This window comes from Sciurus vulgaris, assembly GCF_902686455.1.
Source record: "Sciurus vulgaris genome assembly, chromosome: 1".
In the NCBI taxonomy this organism is placed as follows: domain Eukaryota; kingdom Metazoa; phylum Chordata; class Mammalia; order Rodentia; family Sciuridae; genus Sciurus; species Sciurus vulgaris.
Genome location: NC_136461.1, coordinates 201,098,688 through 201,111,369, shown reverse-complemented (window position 1 = coordinate 201,111,369; position 12,682 = coordinate 201,098,688). Strand labels below are relative to the sequence as shown.

The following is a 12,682-nucleotide window of genomic DNA, read 5'->3' as shown; positions in this document are numbered from 1 at the left end:
GTTGGAGGGACTGCACAGATAACCGTAACGACCGTGGTGATATGTGCTGTAAACGAGAGGCACTGGGCTCTGAGACACTCGCAGCAGGGCATCTGACCTGGTTCGCACCAAGTGGCAGATTGCTGGACATAGTGAAGAGTCCAGGCGGGTGGGGGCTGGAGGTACTAAGAGCAGCATGTGTTCCCAAGTGCAGAGTGGGGTCAAAGGAAGGGGTCAAGATTCAACCTGCAAGCAGCATGAGTGTCCCTGTGACGTGGTGAAATGTAGGATGAGGTCCTCCTTGGGCATCTTATTCCTACCACTATCCTCCCAAAGTAGGAAGAAATATCCTCCTCCATGTGACAAAGGATATATGGTTGATTGGTTGACTAATGATATTGGTGGCACATACACATTAGCCTTAGTATGTGGCCAAGATGCATTTTTCTTGCATCTATAGCAGTAGATCAAAATAAAGCTCTGAGCCTGTAGCACATGCCTATAATCCCAGTGACTTGGGAGGCTGAGGCAGGAGGATTGCAAGTTCGAGGCCAGCCTCAGCAACTTAGCAAGACCCTCAACAACTTGAAACCCTGTCACAAAATTAAAAAATGAAAGGACTGGAGATGTAGCTCAGTGTTAAAGCACCCTAGATTCAGTCCCTAGTACACACACACACACACACACACACACACACACACACACACACGACTTTGGACTGGGGGGAAAAGTAACATGTACCAACCCCAAATGCCCCTTTGTTCTTAAATTCACCAAAGCTTCTATTGATTGAAGCAGCTAATGGGGAAAGCTGTATCCACCTGGGACTAGTTTAATAGCTATTAGTTTATAATTAAAAGTTCAAGGTAAATTGGCTTTTCCTTATTGGCATGCTATTACCTAGTTTTCTTTCTGTCCCTGTGATTCTGTTAACTTCAGTATAGTAATGACTCCCAGCCGTAAGTCTTATTTGTTTGGGTCCCTCCTGTCCTTCTTTATGTTCTTCATTTCTTTTGGCTTCTTCTGCTTCTTTTCCTCCCTTTTTTTTTCTTTTTCTTTTGGTATCAGGCATTGAACACAGGGGCGCTTAACCACTGAGCCACATCCCCTGCCCCATTTTTTTGCTTTTTTATTTTGAGACAGGGTCTCACCATGTTTCTCAGGGCCTTGCTCAGTTGCTGAGGCTGGCCTTGAACTTGCGGTCCTCCTGCCCCAGCCTCCCAAGTTGCAGGCAGGCATTAAGGGTGTGCACCACCCCACCCAGTGCTTCTTTCCCTTTTCTCCCATCTGAACTCCCCCCTTTTCAATTGCCATCGTTTTGAACAACGAATTGTTCAAAACATTTAAAAAAGAATCTGTTTCATCTGTGTTCTCACCCTGTTATCATTGAGTTTTAACTTCTCTGATTCTTTCTGCCATTTCCCCATGTGGATATGTACTTTATAGGGATGTTATTCTATTATGTAGGCAGTTTTGTACTTTGCCCTTTTAATGTAGTATTCACACTTTTTCAATCAACATATGTTAACTGAGCTCCTGCTAGGCACCAGGCTTTGTTTTAGGGATTAAGAACACATCAGAGAACAGATCAGACCCAATCTCTGCAGTCATGAACTTTGGTCTGGAGAGAGATGATAAATAATACATGCTATGTTGGGAGGGGATAATCTGTGGAAAAGGTCTTTAGTCCAGAGTAGGATTAATGAAGGTTGAGAATGTTAATTTATAAGCAGTTACGTTCTCTCATGTTTCTGCCTTCTCCCTCTATATTTGGCAATTGATTGTTATCCTGAGGTCAGTTGATTGTAAGTTATTTAGAACCTCAGGATGATACAACTTTAAATCTGGAGAGAACTTGAGTTACTGAGCACAAACCCTTCATTTCTGAGTCAAGAAAACAGGACAGAGAAAAGACATGGCTTGCTCAGGATCTTACATCCCTCTGGTAGCGAAGTAGGGTCCTTAAAATTTTAGTTAAAATAATTTTCATTAATTCTAAACACAGTTTTCTATAACACTACTATGCTGTAGGGAATTTTAATTTGTTTCTGGTTTCTATTGTAAATAATGCTGTAATGAGCAACTCTATAAACATCTTAGTGAAAGTAACAAATTTATTAATAAAAATAATAGAAAAAAACCCTAATATTTATTGAGTACTTTCATTTGCCAGGAACTCTGCTAAGTGTTTTCCATGAAATAAATAACCTACTGCTGACAGTGAAGACCATGGCTCTCATCTCTTCAGACCTGGCTGAACCTTCTGACTCAGCCCCTGTGGTCTGCAACCTTCCAAGATTGAATATTGTTTTAGTCAGCTTTTTTTGTGACCGTGACCAAAAGACCTGACAAGAACAATGTAGAGGAGGAAAAGTTTATTTTGGCTCATGGTTTTAGAAGTCTCAGCCCATAGATAGCTGACTTTGTAGTTCTGGGCCCAAGGTAAGGCAGAATATCATGGTGGAAAGCCATATGGAGGAAAGCAGCTCAGGATATGGTAACCAAAAGCAGAGAAAGAGAGAGAGAGAGCTCTGCTCACCAGGGACAAAATATAAACCCCAGGGGTGACATCAGCCAAATTATATTGTTATATTGTGTGAATGTATGGATATGTAACAACAGATCCCACCATTATGTACAACTATAATGCACCAATAAAAAATGTGGGAAAAATATAAACCACCAAAGGCACACCCCCAGTGTGACTTACCTCCTCCAGCCACACCCTACCTGCCTACAGTTACCACCGAGTTAATCCCTATCAGTGGACTAATCTACTGATTAAGTTTGTAGCTCTCATAATTTCATTTCATTTCACCTCAGAATGTTCTGGTATTGTGTTACCCATGAGCTTTTGGGGGACACCACATATATAAACCATAAGAAATATTAAAATAGCAAATGTCAAAACCTATCATAATTATATGTTTATTTAAGAGTGTACCAGACATTTAAACTTTGCTGAGTTTTTCCATGTTAGCTTTAACTATAGGTAATTGCTGTTTTTTTTTTTTTTTTTTAATGCCTAATGACATTTTGAACATGGGAAGTTTCATATGTTCCTATTATTTTAGTCAGTTCTCATGGTAACTATTATTAGGTGACTGCTGTGCCTATTGTAGAGATGAGTACTGTAGCATTATAAATGGAGCTTGGACACTGAGGGATTTACTTAATATTTACTGAAAGAAAGAAGGAAAGGGGGAGGCAAAGCAAGGAGGTGGAATGGTTGGCGCGGGCCAACACCTGCAGGGCCCTGGGGTCAGCTCCTGCCTCTGTCTGCCGGAAGCGTTCGTGAGATACTTGTGCTCTTTCGCCCTCAGCTTTCTCATCTGGAAACAAGGAGTAAGGACGTTGTCATCATTACTGTCATGATGTTGTAAGGCTTAAATTTAAATTTGTGGAGACCATTTTTGTACAATGCCAGCTGAAACGAAGCAATCGATTAGGGATATTGGTGGTAATAGTTCCTTCCATCATTCTATTGCAACCAAATCCTTTCCTCTTAATCACCTTTCTGTAGAACTCATTAAAGATTCTTAAAATGGCCTTGATAAATTGATGACCCTGACTCTGACTAAGGGTTCTGTTTCTCTTAGGTAAAGCTTTCATCAAACTCTGATGGTGTGATCTGTAAAGTGGATGGAGCAGCCAAGATTAACCTCTGTTTGGCTTTGAGGTCACCAAAGGGTGACGCTCAGAAATGAATGGCCCACCCAGACATTCTTCTTCTTTCTGTTCCTCTGGTGCCATCCCTGAATTTATGGCATCTTGTCCCCACCTTCAGGCAAACCCCCTCCTGTGCCTGTGCCCTCGCTGGGGAAGGGGATGTGGTTGTCAGAGCTGAAAATGCCAAGTGGGCAGTCCTTTGTGCTGCGGGACCTCACAGTGGGCTGGAAGAGCTATTTGTGGAGAAGGGCATCTCATCCTGACTGTGAGCCCGCATGGATTTTTCTGCAGCCAGTGAGTCTGAAAGGGAGCAATGGGCTTTGGACTGTGAACTGCTTACATCAGTAACCCTTGGACCAGCCCATCCCTCCTGGGGAAAACCTTGCCTTGGGGACGGGCTTGGGAGGGGGAAGTGAAGGCAAGGTTTTAAAAATCTTATCTTCTTTTTCCAATTAAAATCTTGGCACTAAGAAAGCTCGTCATTCTGGTCCCGTGTGTCAGCAGCAGATTCCCAGTTTGAACTTCGAGGCATTGTCCTGGCTTCGTCATCCTTCAGCGTTTCCGGCTGCAAACAATTTTGCTTCCCTCACTGACAGGGACTCTAATAACTCCAGGTGGCCAATGGGCGGTGGGAGTATGGATCTGGGAAATAACCGAGCAGCACAAACACAGGCAGGCATGGAGGCCTGTCAGGGGAAGTGCTGGAATGGAACATTTTACCTTTATCGAGGCTGAAGAAACCTCTCTCCAGCTTAACTCAGACTCCATTTGTTAAATACGTCAGGGTGTGAATGCCCGACGGGGTATTATAGAGCCCTTAAAAATTATGTACCTAAAGTACCTTCACTAAGGAAAAGTGACCAAGATACACGGTGAGATGGGACACAGCGGGTTTCTATTCAGATATGGAAGCCATTTTTATAAAAATATATACCATCTTTATATAGATACCCCAAAAATGTTTGGAAGGGTATCCACTTGGTGTGGGTGGCTGGATCATGACTATTTATATTTTCTTCCTTTTGCTCATATTTCTTTTCAAATTTTGCTGCAATCGACATGTATTACTCATACCATCAGGGTGAAAAATGTACCTGGGGCTGGGACACCCCGTTTACTGCCCAGGCCCTCCTTTCAGCCACTCAGCATGTTTATGGACTCTTTCAGGGGCTGAGCACACAGCAGGGATTGGGGTGAGCATGACAGACAGCCCCAGTCTCTGCCTTCACAGTGCTAACATTTCCAAGCTAAAAAAAAATTGTTAAATAAACTATAGTTTGAGAAGGAAGGAAAAGTACCAGGAAGGAGAAAACCAGTGTGGTGGTAGGGAATGGGTGACGGGAGGTGGGGGCACATCTGTAGGAGCCTGTGAACCTGAAAGCCAGGAGCGGCTATCAGAAGGTGTGTTTGAGGTTCTGAGAAGGAACAGTGAACGTTAGGCAATGGGCTTCTCCTCCTTCTTGCCTGTCTCTGGGAAGGATGGGGAAATGGGGCTTGGAGCTGCCTCTCCTGTGAGATGTGTTCTTTTTGGAGACACGACTGAGACTCTTAGGTAGACCTTCTAACTCAGGGGAAATAATGGCCACAAGGACAACTTTATGGCTCCTTGGGGATTGGTTAAGGTTTTGCTCAACAACAGGAAGGTGCTAGGTTTAATTTGTTGGCTTCATTTTTGGGTTCTTTTTGAATAGCAGCTCTGATGTCATCTTTCAGTGGGGAATGAGCTTCTAGCTCCACCCAAGGGATTCCCAAGTCTCCCCTGCCCCCTCTTCTGCATTCATACAATATTCATTGGATCCTCAATCTTAAGGCTACACTAACGTCTTAGCCTTTAGCCTTGAGCCCCTGCTGTGATGGAGAGGTTTGAAAGGTGTCTCTTTGCTCAAGGATTTCCGGTTCATTCATCCTGGGGAAAGGAAGGGAGAAGCAGGTGATAGGCACCCCCAAATGTTCCATGAGGAGAAGACTGGATGCAGAGGTAACACAAACTAGTCCATAGGTGCTTACACGTACTGAAGGGTGTATTTGGGTTTGGATGGCAACAAATGTTGAGAGTACTCTCTAAGGCAGTTGGACAATGCAAATCAAGAGCCATACAAATGTTCAGATCCTTTGACCTAGTAATTACAATCCTGGGAATTTATGCTGAGGTCATCTTTTTTCTTTTCTTTTTTTTTAAGAGAAAAAACAAAACAGATGTCTATCATAGCAGTAATGGTCAAAAATGACTGTGTTTTGGGTTTTTTGGAAGTATTTTCCTGTACAGTGTTTATGAGAGCTTTACAGCATTCATAGGAAGTGGGTAGATTCTTAACACCCACTGTACAGATAGGGAATTGACGTTTAGAGCAATCGAGTGGCCCCAGTTCCCTAGCAGATTCGGGCTCTGAATTCCAGGGCACGTGACCTTGCCTAGAAGGTTTGGTCAGAAACTTGAGGCACAGTGTTGAGAATCAAGAAAGCAGAATGAGAGAATGAAGACTGAAAATAATTACTGAACTTAGCCTAAGCCTTGTTCAGTCTGCAATATTTTATAAATTTTATCTGGCTTAATACTTAACAACAAATTATGGGGAAACCAAGGCTCTAAGAGGTTGGATAACTTATGTAAGTTGTAGAACTTAAGAGATGCATCCAGAACTTAAGAGGTGGTTTCGGTTCTGCTCTCTGCTATGTGCTTCACAAGAATGTATTGTGGGATGAGTGAATAAATGAATGGATAAATGAACAAATGGACTGGAAAGGATTTGAGGGGTTAGCTTCCATGGATGATTAGACATTGGGATCCCCATGGGTGACAGGTTCTTTCTCAGAGCTCTGCTGCTTCTACACACAAGACAGTTGCCCAGGCCTCTCCCAGGAGAGCTGCAGTCTTACTGGCCCTTGTGGCCACAGTTTTCCAAGACCCTTTGCCTAAAAGCTGTCTTTCCTGGCTCAGCTCATCTCTTGCAAAATGCCCAGAGCTGAGTGACTTTAGAGTAAGCCAGGCATATAGGGTGTGGACCTTCAGGCTGAAGGAAACAGCCATTTCAACATGACCAGATATTCTGCAGCTATTAAAAATAATCAATGCAACTGTGTGGAAATATAAAAAAGCACTGGGAAATAGTTACACATTTCTGCAGATGCTGGTTAATGCAATGTGCATACGCATGGATGAAGTTTGGAGAACAGAAATGAAAATTGTGTAAAGGTGTTGGGATTGGATGGTGTCACCATCCAGTTAGTCTGCTAAGCTAGGTACCTTGGGATCATTCCCCTTAGCTCTTGTTTCCTCAGCCCAGATTCGACCAGCCACAAATTCCTGTAGATCCTATATCAGTATCTTAATTCTGATGCCTGTTCTTCACCTTCACTACCAGTTTCCTAGACTAGGCAATCTTTTCTTTCTGCAGCGCTGGGGATTGAACCCAGAGCCTCACATATTCTAGGCAAGAGCACTACCCCCGAGTTACATCCTCAAGCTATCCTCCTCTCACATGCACCCCTCTATGGCCTCAGAGCCCCTGGAAGCTTGTTTACTTGTTATTACCTCGAGGAGTCAAGTTGAAATGCGTTAGCATAGCAGATGAGGTCCTTTACAGTCTCGTCCCCTCAGTCTCCCCCAGCCTGTTTCTTTTCTTCCTGTTACTTCCTCTTTCTCTACAAGATTAAGCCTTTGGAGCTGTCCCGAGAAGAGTTGATTCTTCTGTCCTAAATCATGACGAGTTGCTGTGTTGTGATTGTGAGGTTCCAGCCCTCCCTCTCACTTAACTCCAAGTCCCTCAGAGAACAGGACCCTGTGTCTCACTGTCTTCCACTTAGCCCTCAGTTTGGTGCTTAGGACTTAGTAGAGGGGCAAAAATATGTGTTGATCGAATAAGTCAAGGACTGAATGAAACAGTTTGTTTTCTAAAATGTTTTACAATTGGTTTAATAAGACAGAAGAATTTTAAGCCAGACATGGTGGCACACACCTTTAACTTCCCAGTGACTTGGGAGGCTGAGGCAGAAGGATCTCAAGTTTGAACCCGGCCTAGGAAATTTGGCAATCTCCTGTCTCAAAATAAAAAATGAAGAGGGCTGGGGATATAGCTCAGTGGTAGAGGACCCCTGAGTTTAATCCCTTGTTCTGGGGGAAGGAAGGAAGGAAGGAAGGAAGGAAGGAAGGAAGGAAGGAAGGAAGGAAGGAAGGAGGGAAGGAGGGAAGGAGGGAAGGAGGGAAGGACGGAGGGAGGGAGGGAGGGAACAATTCAGGATGTAGCTCAGTGGGAGAGAGTCCTTGCCTAGCATGTGTGAGTTCAATCCTCAGTATTAAAAAACGAAAAAGAAAAAAAAAAAAAAAAGAATTTCAAAGGAAACAGCATTTAAAGAAAGCAACACATCTTTTGAAATTTAAGAAGTAGACAGAAGCAATGCAGTGTAAGTGGAGCAACAGACAAACTGGAGTTGACAGATTGGGTTCAGATCTTGGGTCTATCACATATTGAGCCTTGGATTCCTCATTTATAAAACAGACATGAAAATGACTGTGAAAGACAAAGAGGGAAATGCAAGTCAAGGGCTTACTCAAGGGCCTGGCGCCCGGTGAGGACTCCAGAAATGCTAGCTAGCCACAGTGATTGCGTCACCACTGAGGCCACTGCTCTCCTGTGAATATCCTTTCTTGGTGGCCCTCTGCTTGTTTTTGCAGTCTAAAACTTTCAAAGCTTTAGCCTCAGCTGAAATGTGATTACACTGATGAAAGATGATGAGGGATCATAGAAGAATGAATTCAGCACTTCTTGTAGGGTCTTGTTTTCTGAGCCAGCTTCCCTACATGGGATAATGGCAGAGCTTACTCATGTATTCTTACACAGGCCAGGAAGGGGCTCTGGCTCATGAGGGGAAAGGTGTCTCTGAGAGGGGTGCTCCATACTCCACATGGGACTGGTCCTATTTACTGTTATCATTGCATCAGTGAGCTGCTGATCTCTTAGCTGGATTATAAGCTCCTTGCACTGGTATCATGTCTTTGTTGCTCCCCAGAGATAAATTACGACTGAAGGATGAATATTGGTGGGCACCAGATTTCTGCTCAATGTAAAGGTTCCTCACAGAGGAGGCTGTTAATTGCAGTACCAAGCTCCCCACAATTGAGATATTTAAGCTAAATGATGTTCAGGTGTTGGGATATTAGGGACTAGAGTTCTGCTTTTGGTGGGATGTTGGTTAGAAGAGGTGTGTTATTGCTCAGAGCTCTTATCTAAGGGACTGGGCACATGTAGGAACTTTTCTTATGGTTCAGTGAGGACAGTGTGCACATATGGGGACCACTGGATGTTGGTGTGTCAGACAAATAGACCAATGTTCTTGAATTGGATTGTGAGGTTAGTATCAATATTTCCCAAATACCAGCTCCCCCAGTTTAATCAAAATGGATGAAAATTATAATAGATACAGTGTGGAATTCCCAAGTCCATAAGTGAGACAGGTAAGATAAAGGTCTGAAGCCTGGGACTCTTGCTTAATGTGTGCTTTGAGAAAGTCACCTAGCCTCTCCATGGCCTTCTTAATTCATTTCTATGTAGTGTGGTGCAATTTACATGCCGTTTGGTCTCCATGTAACTCAAGAGGAGAGACTTTATAAAGGAAAGGCACTTTTCAGGTTTGGGTGCAAAGAGTCATTCACTGGCCACATACAGTAAGGCCAACAGTTCTATTTGACTAGAGTGGGGCTTCATGATTAGGGCTTCAGAGATAGGCTTCCTGGGGCCATAAGTCTTCAGAAATCTATGCATATTTATGTACATTCTTGCATTTTCCTGGGGAGGAAAGTCTATACTTCCCTGGGATTTTCATTTGGGCACTTGACCTGTGTTCACAACCATTTACCTCCATCTTAGTGATCTGCTCAGCAAATTAAAAATACCCCTGGGAGAGGTAGGCTTACTTATCTTTTACGCTTTAATGTTAACGAAAACAAATCTGGGAGTTTTACAGCAGGATTTGGATGAGCTATTTAGATAAGATATTCTGTTTTCATGTGTTTCACTTCACCCAAGAGTGACAGGGGAAGTAGGGAAGTAGTGACGTGGCTGTGCCCTCTGCCACATTCAAGTTCCTGGCCCACTGGACATTTCTGCGCAGCCCATCCCAAAACAAGGGTCGGATTTATCTGAAAGTGCTGTTCGTGGCATGCCACGATCAAGTGGTGTCTGGTATCTGTTCTCAGACTGATCATTTAACACCTCCCAAGGGCGTCTCCTTGATACCATCGCAGGCGATAACGGTGCATCTCTCGGCTCTGCAGAGCCTGCCAAGCGCATCTGCTCCTAGGTACCTGGTCAGAGAGGGAAAGGCGTGCCAAGAGCCCAGCCATTCCTGGCGTTGGGTGCTGGAATGTGGCAGCTCCACTGGGTTCAGCACCGAGCCTGAATGTGCGAGTCGCGAGCGCCAGTTCTTGCCCTTTTCGAGCTCGCTGACCTGAGGCAGGTCGCCGCTGCTTCTGAACCTGTCTCCCACCTCTACAAGGAGACCTCAACCTACTTAGAAGCTCTCTTCACGGGAAAGTGCTGCCCCTTTAAGGAGGGCGGGGGCGCGGAGGGGCGGCCCGCCCTCTGGCTCCCCGCCCGGCGTCCCGCGCGACCACCTGTCTCCGGCCCCGCCACGCCCCTTTCCGGAGAGGCGGGGGAAAAGGGGGCGGAGAAGGAGGGCTGAGGATTTACCTTGAGGGGCGGGCGCCTGGCGCATGCGCACGGCCGGACAGGTCCGCGGCGCCCTCACTTCCTGGCATTCCCCCCTCCCCCTTCTCGCCGTTACCCTGTACATCCGGGTCACTTGCCCTCCCCGCTCGGAGCCGCCGCTGCCGTCGCCGCCGCCTAGTTCGTCGCGGCTCCGCCACAGGGGCAGGTGCGGAGGGGCTCCCGGTCCGGCCGCCGCCGCTCCCCGCTCCGGGCCCGGGGCTCCCCCTAGCGCCGTTGAGGAGCCGCCGCCGCGGCTCGAGGAGGGCGGAGGAGCGGGGCTGAGAGCCTGGAGGCTCGAGGGAGGGTGAGTGATTGGTTTTTACCATTTTCTCCTCTCCCTCACACCCTTGGCTCTCCTGCCCCGCGACCCGGTTTTGGCGGAGAGGCGGCGCGGCGCGGCGGGGCCCGCGCGGGGCTGCCTCGTGCCCGGGGCGGTGGGCCCGCTTCCCCCGCGCCGCCCGGCCTGCCCGGCGCTCATTCATTCGGAGCCTCTTTTCTTCTGCCCGGTGCTTGCACTCGCACCTCCTCGCGCGTGCTCGCCGCCCCCGCGTCCTGCCGCCGCCCGTGACCTTTGGCTCCCGGGCTGCTCCGCGCGCGCCCCCTGCGCCCCCGCCCCGCTCCCGGTCCCCGCGCGGAGCCGGCGCCGGGCTCCACACCCCGATCCCGGGGCTCCGCCGCGCCGCCCAGCCCAGCCCTCCGGGCCCCTGGCGGCGAAGTTGTTTTTATTGCCCCCGACACTTCGTTTTCCACCTGTGCGGCCAGACCTGTGCACGCGTTGACTTTTAATTCCCAGCGTTTAAAGTCCAGATGCTCAGTCCTAGGGTGTGGTCTTAGTGTGTTTCCAGACTCACGATCTCTACCCAAATTCCAAGACTGTCAAACTCTCGTGGAAGTGGCAGTTGCGGGGTGTGTGTGTGTGTTTTCTAATTTCGTGGCTATTCTGGGTCACAGCGAACACCTTGTCTCTTGCTTCTTCCTCTAGAAGAGCATTTGGAGGATTAAATTCTCTGTGTATAAAATTTGACAGGTTATTATTATTATTATTTCTGCTGATTCCATATTGTTTTTTGGTGAGACTTTTTCTTGTCCCATCCGTCAACATGTATTGAGGTCCTCCAGCGTGCCGAAGTATTCGGACATAAGTATTCGGACGAAATGTCCGAATACTTCACCACCAAGTGCCAGTCTGGATTAGGCCAAGATTTTTGAAATTTGTTTACACTTTGTGCTCCCCCCACCCCCAGAAGAAAAGTTTGAGTTGGACATCTTTTAACTCTTTAAATGCTGTGCGAGAAATGTTTATCAGTACATTTTGTTTTCTTTTTAGTCTTGCAGTTTGGCATGCTGACATTACATCCCAGTGTTCTGTGTAGCTGAAGGAATTTCATTCACTTGGGTGTTTGGTGCCTTACTATTGCAGATCATTTTAGGCTAATGAACCTTGAGAAACACACTGATCCTTTTAATTCTTTAATTGAGCTTAATAATAGAAATAGAAGCTTTGTGTCTAGAATGACTTGATAATTGGAGCCAGTGATAGCCCATTTGTAAAGTGTTGCAGTTAACTGAAACTGCCTAATCAATGTTCATGAAATGATATGACAGCACCCCCCCCCCCCCCTTTCGTTGTCCATCATAACAAATGCCAAGGGAGATTTTTAGTCCTCACGCACCTACCTACATGTCAGTATGATGACGCTGTTGCTATCAGTATTAACAGCAGTATTTTCTAACAGCCCTTTTTTCTTGGGAGCTAGGTTTTAAAAGGGCCCTTGGCTATTTGTTTCCATTTAGATTTTGGATACTGCTTTAAAGGGAAGTTTTCTTAACTCGGTCAAGATTGCATTTTTTTGTGACCAGCACAATGGTGCACACCTGTAATCCCAGCTGCTCAGGAAACTGAGGCAGGAGGATCTCAAGTTGGAGGCCGGCCTGGGCAATTTGGTGAGACCTTGTCCCAAACAAGTGGGATTGTGCCTTAGTGGTAGAGAGCTTGCCTAGCATATGTGAAGCCTGAGTTCAATCCCTAGTATTGCAGATTACTTCCTTTTTTGGGGGGGCATGGGAGTACAGAGGTTTTGTTAGATGATTTTTAAAAAATTAAAAATTTTAATAGTGGTGTAGTTACTTCCAAGGAAACTCTTACTTTGTAAAATGTTGTTGGATATATATATAGTGTAAATTCTAGATTCTTTGAAATTGAGTAGAGGCTAGATTTTTTTTCCCAAGAAAGTGATTGGTTGATCAAAGGGAGACTAGTGAATTGATTCTTGTTGTGCCAGCATAAATATTTCAACTGTTGAGTAAAGCTAAGCAAGGGCAGTTTATTT

General features: G+C 45.8%; 1 protein-coding gene across 9 annotated transcripts in view; it reads left to right on the top strand.

The window, feature by feature from the left end:
* Nucleotides 1-12,682, top strand: part of CYRIB (CYFIP related Rac1 interactor B) — a 137,913-nt gene that overhangs the window by 47,108 nt on the left and 78,123 nt on the right. For 3 of the 9 annotated variants that reach the window (XM_079112417.1, XM_079112421.1, XM_079112419.1), the window contains exon 1: nt 10,519-10,656. The exons of 5 other annotated variants lie outside the window; for them this stretch is intronic. The gene's annotated coding sequence lies outside the window, so the exon portion shown is untranslated. Of the gene's footprint in view, nt 1-10,435; nt 10,657-12,682 lie in introns of those variants that run through there. One more of the 9 variants, XM_079112411.1, reaches the window with a different exon arrangement.